The sequence below is a fragment of the Ahaetulla prasina genome, chromosome 2 (genome assembly GCF_028640845.1).
Source record: "Ahaetulla prasina isolate Xishuangbanna chromosome 2, ASM2864084v1, whole genome shotgun sequence".
Classification (NCBI taxonomy): domain Eukaryota; kingdom Metazoa; phylum Chordata; class Lepidosauria; order Squamata; family Colubridae; genus Ahaetulla; species Ahaetulla prasina.
Genome location: NC_080540.1, coordinates 183,707,231 through 183,717,143, shown reverse-complemented (window position 1 = coordinate 183,717,143; position 9,913 = coordinate 183,707,231).

The window sequence follows — 9,913 nt, the reverse complement described above, 5'->3', positions numbered from 1 at the left end:
TTTTTAAGCATGTTATCTAGAGGCAGAGGAAGATGACAAGAGGGAATAGTCTTTGTGATTTCAGGACTACTCCTAAGTAAAATGGAAATGTCTATGTGATTGCAGGGCAGCTTTAAGAAAGGGTTTTTAGATAGTCTGACCTCTGATTAAAAGCAATATAGAAATATGTTTAGATTTGTGAAATTCAAGAAGTTAGCAGAAGAATTATTAATGATGTTTTGGGGAATTAAAAATATAGATTTCATTAAACATTGATTTCAGAATGGGATGGAATAGAATATTTTATTAGATATATGCAAATAACAATTAATTTTAAGGAGGAGAAGAAAATATATTGTATAGAATATAATGGGGGGTGAAATTTGAAATATGTTTAAGGATGTACCTGACTGATAACCTGTTCACAATGATTTTTTTTATTATTATGCTTATAAAAAATAAAAAACATTTTGCAAAAAAAACCCAACTGCAATGGTTCACTTAACAAATGCGGCAAGAAGAGTCGTAAATCAGGGCAAAATTCACATAACAAATTTCTCACTTAGCAAAATAAATTTTGGGCTTAATTGTGGTCATAAGTTGAGGACTATTTGTAGATGATCTCCAAGGTCCATTCCAACGCTGTTATTCTATGTTCTACGTTCTAGTGAACACTGTCCTTGAATTATGGTTGAGAACTGGGTTGCTACTAAATCCTGGAATGATCCCTGTTATAGTAAACATGCAATTATGTATTATTAAACTGGTTCAGCCACAACTGGACAATGTTATTGCATTATGTTTCTGCTGATTGTTCCATGATACTACAACCAAAGAGAAAATTGGATAGAACCAGAATAACAGAGAAAAAGCAGGAGTTAATCTGTAGCTGAAGTTTTCTCTTATCCCAGACAGTCTCAAGCTTGTACCCTGTCTCACTGCCATAAATTAATAAAAATGTATTCCTCTTGCAAAATGAAAGTTGAAATGCTGTCATGAAAATCAACAAAAGCCATTGTTAACTTCCCTCTTAACTCCTCCTTTTGCAAAGCCACAGTTGAGGTCAGGATTTTAATTGGGCAATTTTAGCTGATTTTGGAAACACTTATTTTATCCTCTTACCTAGAGAATGTAGAATGTAGTAGAAATTGGCAATAGAAACTGTGATGAAAGGAGATTTGTGCAAGCACTGAACAAAACAAAAGTTAAAACAAAAATAGGAAGACTTTCACTTGTCCCAGAATTTCCTTCTGATATCCTGCAAATGCAATAGAATTTCAAATACAAACAATCACCAAATCTCCCAATCCCAGTGTTGAAAATGGTATTGTAAGGGCAAGACAGATATAACATGCAAGTAAGGAGCAATGGATTCATAGGGAAACAAGAATTCCTTTGTGTCATCCAATTTCCTACATAGTTCCTCCAGCCTTTAACTGGATCAACCTACCAAAAGAACTAATGCAGGGGTGTCAAACTCATGTCATCACAGCAGTATCACATGACATATCAAGACTTTTCCCCCCCTTTGCTAAACCAGGCGTGGGCATGGTTAGCGCATGATGCATCTGGCCCACAGGCCCAGAGTTTGACAGCCCTGATCTAATGGGAGCATTTCTGAAGGATAAAGCCTCACGGTGGCTAGGGTATTAGTACAATTCAACATTAGTACAATTAGTACAATACTCCACGGGGCCTGGCCCGAATACGATGGACATACTGAGGAAATGGTTTGGAGAGGCCAGCTTCCGTGATGCTCCCTCTTGGCAGCCCTAGGCTAAGGGTTTGGAACCCCCTGCATCCTGGCAGGAGGCTGGATCGGAGAATCGCTTCTATCTTACTAGTCCTAAGTTCTGGAGGGATCAGGCTCCCGGTAGAAGTATGAAACGTTTAGTTCCTTGGGACCAAGATTCCTCTTTGGGGATGGGTGGTCAGGGAGCTGACCAAGCACCATAGAAGAGCAAGCCAAAGCCAGATGCTAACCAATCAACCCAGAGTGTCCACCTGTCTCGTGCAAGGAGAGACAGATGAGACACTGGTGTAGAAGGACAGTCAGACCCTATGCTATTGTGGACTCCAGGCATGTGGCCTCCGCAGGGACTCTGGGGTCCTCCAGCAATACAAGCCTCTTTTGATGGAAGTCCTGACCGAGTGGCTCTCTTCCTTAGTCAGGTGATAAGCCATATGGATTTGTACGGACATTTGCACCCATCCCAATGGTCAATGGTAATAATAATAATAATAATAATAATAATAATAATAACAACAACAACAACAACAACAACAACAACAACAACAACAACAACAACAACTTAATTTGTATACCGCCCTTCTCCCGAAGGACTCAGGGCGGTTTACAGCCAGGTAAAACAACAATCAATAATACAATACAGATAAAAGAATAATTAAAAAACTTATTCGAATTTGGCCCCAATTTAAAATACATTTAAAACCATAAAACCCAATTAAAATTAAAAACCCAATAATAAAATCTAAAAATTCTATGCCAGTTCTGCGTGGAAAAATAGGTACATCTGGTCATAACGTACCTATTCGCCATAATAGTAATGGAAGTGGCCATAACGTCAGTATTAATGGGGGAGGCAGCGGATTGGGTGGCTGACCTACACAGCAACCATGCCAGGGAATTAGTTGATATGGGCCGTTTCCTGGAGGCCCTCCGATCCTGTTTTGAAAATTAAACAAGTGCACAAGTAGCAGAGCGGGAGCTCATTTCATTGCAGCAGAAGGGCCGGTCTGCCAAAGACTATGTATGTGAATTCAGGAAGGTTGCCAGATGGTTGTGGGCGTGGCCAGAGCACCTCCTGGTCCATCAATTTTGCATGGGGTTGGACCGAGATATCTGGCAAGCCTGTGTGTATCGTGGGTTACCTCCTCGACTGGCCAATTGGTTTAGGGCTGCAATAGACCTGGATGTAGGACTGAGGGAGTTTAGAACCAGTGGGGAGGGGAATACAGGACAGTTGAAGCACCTGATGGACCGGCCTCCAGCCCCTAGAGACAGAAAACCTACTAGCATAGCTCCTGAGTCTACCAATTTGGCCCGGAGGCCAGTGTTTTGTTGTTTCAGGTGCAACCAGGTGGGACATTGAGTGGCAAAGTGCCCCATGCCAGTTCCAAAACCGCCAGTCCAGACACCAATGCCGATTGGAGGTAGGGTGAGGGGATGGCCTCGAGCAACATCTGAGCAGTCCCAGGTGATAAAGACCCTGCCGGGGGATGCAGAGACAACAACCTAAGAGAGTCGCACTCCAGCAAGTTCAGGGCAGGTTCCCGGTGGTATCTGGGGACAGCGATGATGAGGACCCAGGAGACCCAGTAGTGAGCAACCCCATTCGTCTCTTCGTGATCCCTGTCATAGTCTGGAATCCTCAGATGTCTAAATACAGGGCTCTGGTAGATTCAGGATGCACATGTTGCTTAATACGCCAGGTTGTGGTGACCGAATAGGACCTACACACCATCCAGTTGAGAACCCCTGTAAAATTTGAACAAATGGATGGGTCTCTGTTGTGGGGAGTACCAGCTACCCATTTGACAGAACTGGTTCAGTTAGAAATAGGGGACCATAAGGAGAGTATCCAATTCATTGTAGTTGAGAAGATGATTGAACCCATTATTCTGGGGCTAGTATGGCTCGACAAATGGGAGCCCACTATCTGGTGGGAAGGTGGATTCCGAAAATTGCAGTTGCCAATTGGTCGAGAGCCACCTACAACTGATCAGATAAGAGGGGAAATGGGAATAGAACCAATGTTAGATCAGCCCAATCTAGGGTTCCCTGATATATATGGAGATCTAGCTGCAGTGTTCAGTGAGGAAGAGTGTGAGGTGTTACCTCCTCATCGATCAACTGATTGTACTATAGAGTTGATCCCAGGGGTCAAACGGCCAAAACCCTGCATGTACTCCTAAAGAACATGAGAAATTGAGACAATATATTGATAAAAACCTAGCCAGGGGTTTCATTAAGCCCAGTAGATCTCAGATGGCAGCACCCGTCCTCTTTAGAGAGAAAAAAGACGGGGGGTTACATTTGTGCGTTTATTTCCGGGGTCTTAATGGAGTGTGCGTAGAGCATCTGTACCCACTACCGTTAATGAAAGACCTACTGGCTACTTTAGCGACTGGCCGCATATTCACCAAACTCGACCTACGCGAAGTGTATTATAGGGTGAAGATCCAGCCAGGGGATGGGTGGAAAACTACGCTCAATTTTCCCGTGGGGAGTTACAAGTTTCAGGTCATGCCATTCAGATTACAAGGGCCCCCTGCGGTGTTCATGCAGTTGATTAATGAAGTCCTGCATGAACACCTATACCAGGGGGGTTCTCGTGTCTCGTGACATTTTAATATATACCAAGATGATGAAAGAACATATCATATTGGTTCATAAAATATTGGAGAAGTTGTTAGCAGCCAAATTGTTTGTAAAGCTATTGAAATGTGAATTTTGCCAAACGAGATTAGATTATCTAGGATATCAAATATCAGGAGAAGGGGTGCAAATGGATTCTAGAAAAGTGCAGGCAGTGTTAGAATGGCAAGCTCCAAGAACCAGAAAACAGTTACAGAGCTTCCTCCGGTTTGCCAATTTCTACCAACAGTTTTTTCCCTCCTTTGCTCAGGTGGCCGTAGGGGCTGTACTGTTGCAAAACAATGGGCAGGGCCAATTGCAGCCCTGTGCCTACACTTCACAAAAATTGACACCAACCAAACGTGGTTGGGCAATTTGGGAGAAGGAGGTGTTCACAGTGAGTTGGGCACTCCTGACCTGGTGACATCTTCTTGAGGGAGCTCCACACCCATTTGAGGTGTGGACGGATCCTAAGAATCTGGAAACCCTCCAAACACCGAGGAAGTTGTCTCCAAAACAAGTGAGGTGGGCACAATATTTCCAAAGATTCTTGTTCCACCTAAAATATGTTCCGGCTGGGAAAAACTTCCTAGCTGATACTTTGTCCTGTATGCCCCAATATAATACAAGAAGGAGGAGGTAGTGGAACCACTTATACCGCCCAGTCAGGCAGTAAAAGGGGTGATAACTGGTACCATTCCAAGCAATCATTTCAAAATGAGCTAAGGTCGGCTTTACTGATGGACCCTTGGTTACTAGATAACCAGTCCTTGATGCGTCATAGGAAGAGCTTAGCATGGAAGGGGGACAAAATATATATCCCTAGCAGTCTTTGGACAGTGGTACTAAAACGATGCCACAATGCCAAGTCAGCTGGCCATTTCAGTTTTCTGAAGACATTGCATCTGGTACGACGACAGTTTTGGTGGCCCCGGATGAGGGGGGACATTGAAGAGTATGTAAAGGGGTGTCTGACATGTGCATCAGCTAAACCACAAACAGGAAAGCCTCTTGGTCTTTTACAACCAGTAGCTGACCCAAGTAAGCCATGGGAAGAAATCGCTATGGCTTTCATAGTTGACCTCCCGAATAGTAATGGCCATATGGTAATCTGGACGGTAGTGGCTTTGTTCTTGAAACAAGCTCATTTTGTGCCATGCAAGGGCACACCATCTGCGCGGTGACTAACAGGCTTGTTTCTTCGACACATCTACCGCCTACATGGGGTACCAAGACGCATTATATTGGATAGGGGTGTGCAGTTTACTGCTCAGTTTTGGAAGGATTTCATGCGGTTAATCAGCTGCACCCAAGGGCTCAGTTCGGAGTTCCACCCCAGTACTAACGGAGCAGCTGAATGAGCCAATGCTATGGTGGAACATTACCTACAGTGTTACGTGTCATACCAGTAATTGGAGTGGTCAAGCCTCTTACCATTTGCTGAGGCGGCCTATAACAACATGTTACACAGTAGCACAGGCCTTTCTCCATTCCGGGTAGTATACGGTAGAGATTTCCCAGTGATCCCAGAACTAGAACCAGAAGCCCAAAGCACAGAGACCCTGACTGGGTGGGCAATCAAAATCCGTTGTCTGTGGCCTCAAGTAAAGACAGCCTTACATAAAGATGCAAAGGAATATAAAGTGCAGGCAGACAAAAAAAGGGCAGACCATAAACCATTCCAGGTGGGGGATCGAGTTTACCTGTCCACAAAATACCTAAAGCTCAGGATTACAAGTAAAAATTTGGGTCCAAAATATCTGGGACCGTTTAGAGTAATCCAAGTAATCAACCCAGTAACGGTTGCTTTAAAACTGCCACCCCTACTGGGGAAAATACACCCTGTCTTCCACAGTAGTCTGTTGAAACCCACGGCAGCTGAACGAACCACTGACCATCCGAATCCACCCGGACCAATACACACAGATCACTATGAGATAGATAAAACATTGGACTCCAGACTATGTAGGGGAAGGGTTCAATATTTAGTACAATGGAAGGGGTATCCTTTTACCAATGCTACCTGGGTGGCGTCACCAGACATCCATGCCATACATTTACTAAGGCGTTTCGATCGTAAATACCCAAATAAGCCTATGGGTCTGGGATCCATTACTAACAACACTAACCCCTCTGCTCTCTCCCTTGCAGGTAGACCCCTGGTAGAGAGGAGCTGCCTGTCAAGCCCAGGCCAGGACTCGACATTCGGTAGTGGGGGCGAGAGGGAGATGAAGCCACCAAAACTACCTGTAGTGACCTCTGGTGGCAGAGGGCGGCATCTGCAATGGATGGGGAAGCAGCTGCAATGAAGAGACAGCAGCTGACTCTGATGATGTCATGCATCGCACACCAGGGAAGACAGAGACGCTACATGGAGGTGGGAATCTTAAAACTGACAAATAGCTGATGGGGGGTTAGGGTTAGGGTTAGGGTTAGGGTTGATGAACAGCTTGTATAAATAGCGCTGAGAGGCAGCTGCTCTCAGACTAACTTTGACCCTGTAACTTGACTTGTTCTGCATTCTGGCTGTGGTTAATCATTAAAGAACTCTGCTTCCATCTTTTTGCTGCTGGTCTTTTATGGATTCACGGCCCTTGATTGACAAGCCAAGACATATAGCAGTGAAGGAAGCTAAATGCCAACAGAACATGCTGAGAACACCATGAGCTAATTAGTGATCTCCCCACTTAAGCAGTAATGCAAAGCAAATAATTCAATCAATGTGTGTCTTATCCTGAGCTATTCCAATTGCCAATCCGGGAGCTACAGCTACCTGGCTGTAAATTTGTTTCATGGTGATGGTGATGGTGATGGTGATGGTGATGGTGATGGTGATGGTGATGGTGATGGTGATGGTGATGGTTCTAAAGCTTAATGTCAGCTTTGTAAGTAAACAGATAGCACCTCAATATTTTTTTGCAACCAGTATTTTTCACAACCATTTTCATAATGGTTGCATATTGCAGCAGGGGAAAAGTCCAAACACAGTCGCTGAAGACAGCAGGAATGGTCTTTTGTAATGGTTGCACTGAATTCAGTAGCCAATAGGAGAGGTGAGGCATGGGAAAACAGAAGTCTCACAATCTCTGTTGAGCTATACTGTATGTATTGAAAAGGAGAAGCCAGCTTTTCTCTAGTAGAAAATAAATTAGCATAGAGGCACAAATGAATTAACAGCTTTAAAAACAAGTTGATGTGGTGTTATCTGATAGTTCTAGAACAGAATTTGGTGTTATCTGGTAGTTCTAGAATATGCTTCTGATAAGCACATGCACTGGTGTATCTTTAATGCTAACAGTCACTCAATGGAAAGGAAAATCTTATTTTTCAGGATATTTTGCCTTTTAAACCATGTCGAATAGGAGCACTGGAGTTCCTCCTCTCTCCTGTGAGCTGTAGTGGCATAGTGGTTAGAGTGCAGTATTTCAGGCTACATCTGCTTACTGCCAGCTGCCTGCAATTTGACAGTTCAAATCTCACCAGGCTCAATGTCGACTCAGACTTCCATCTTCCATGGGTAAAATGAGGACCCAAATTGTTGGGGGCAATATGCTGACTCTGTAAACCTCTTAGAGAGGGCTGTACAGCACTATGAAGCAGTATATAAGTCTAAGTGCTATTGCTATTGCTCTGCCTTGCAACTATGGACAGAAATGAGGGGAAGATTTAACAAATTCTCACTGTGGCTTTCTATTGAGGAAGGTGTTTCCTCATAAACATAATAAGCTATAGTTTCATTTGCCAAGAAAGTCAGGGAAATTCAGCCAGTTCTACGAGGAAGGATAAGGGGAGAAGATGTTTAAATACACAGAGGAAATATATTGAACCTTGGTTCTTTCCCATGGAGTAGCAACAAAGAAATGGAGGGTGAATTGAACTGGGAGCAATCATTCCCCATGTGTGCTCTTTAATTTTTGCAGGATGCATGGCTATATAGATCAGAAATTTTGCTTTCCCCCCAAAAAAAACAGCATGTGATGGACCAGTGTTATTACCTAACTGAAATCCCAGTAAAAACAAATATTATTTGCGCTTTTTTCATATAAGAATTGGAGGGCAATTTACAATATGTGAAGCCAATACCAAACAAATAACTTTATGACTTATCATGACAAAGATGTTCATTAAACAGATTTACCAACTACACGGAATACCTCGCCAGATCATCTCAGATCGCAGAGTCCAATTGACAGCCAAATTTTGGAGGGAGTTCCTGAAATTGGTTGGATCCATGCCAGAGCTTAGTTCGGCTTTCCATCCGAGTACGTATGGAGCCACAGAACGAGCGAACACAATGGTGGAACAATATATATTTACGGGACCGCCTGCTGCTACCGAATACCTCTCACCGACCCGTGCGCTCTCACAGAGAGGGGCTCCTCAGGGTGCCGTCGGCGCGACAGTGTCGTCTGGCGACGCCCCGGGGAAGGGCCTTCTCTGTGGGGGCCCGGCCTCCGGAACGAACTCCCCTGGACTTCGTCAACTTCCGGACCTCCGAACCTTTCGCCGCGAGCTTAAAACCTACTTATTCATCTGCGCTGGACTGGGTTAGTGTTTTAATGGGTTTTAATGGGTTTTTAGCTCCAAATTTTAATCCTGGCCAATTTTAATAAGTTTTTTAATTGTATTTTAATTTGTATTTATTGTATTGTATTTTTACCTGGCTGTGAACCGCCCTGAGTCCTTCGGGAGAAGGGCGGTATACAAATTAAAAACAAACACAAAAAAAATATATGGTGCTAGTGAATTACCAACAAGAGAACTGGGCTAACTTGCTACCATTTGCAGAAGTTGTTTACAACAATGCTGTGCACAGCAGCACCCAATTAACCCGCTTTCAGGTCACCAGCAGCATGGACTTTGTACCAGGGGTGAAATCTAAAAAATTTTGCTACCTGTTCTGTGGGTGTGGCTTGGTGGGTGGGTGTGTCCTGTGACTGAGTGGGCGTGGCCAACTCAATGTCACTCACAGCCATGCCCACTCAGGCACAACCCCCCCCACACACCAAGCCACACCCACAGAACCCAGTAGGGAAAAAAATTAATTTCTATTCTCCCTTTTCCCTTTTTGCGAGATGCCTGCAGCTGTAGCCTCTCTGCCCGCTTGCCACCCACTCGCCACCTGTTCTCCCTTCACCTTGGGTCAGGGGCTGAGGCCCAGGGATGCGCCATTCCCCTAGGCCCCGGAGCCACCACCTGCCTCAACGGGGTCTGGGAATGCACCATTCCCCAACTCCAGCCTTTCTCTGGAGCTGCCGCCCACTCACTGCCCACTCGCCGCCTGCTCCCCCTTCGCCTTTGATCAGGGGCCGGGGCCCAGGGACGCCCCATTCCCTGAGGCCTTGGAGTCACCCCCTGCTCGCCACCTCCTCAACCGGGTCGGGGAATGCACTATTCCCTGACACCAGCCTTGTCCCAGAGCTGCTGCCTGCTCTTCCTTCACCATACGGTATATACTTACTTTTCTCCAGCGGCTGGCTGCCAGGAAAGACAAGTGTCCAAAAGTTATCGGAGTTGCTCTCCTTGAATATGCCACCTTGTTCTATGCACCAGCTG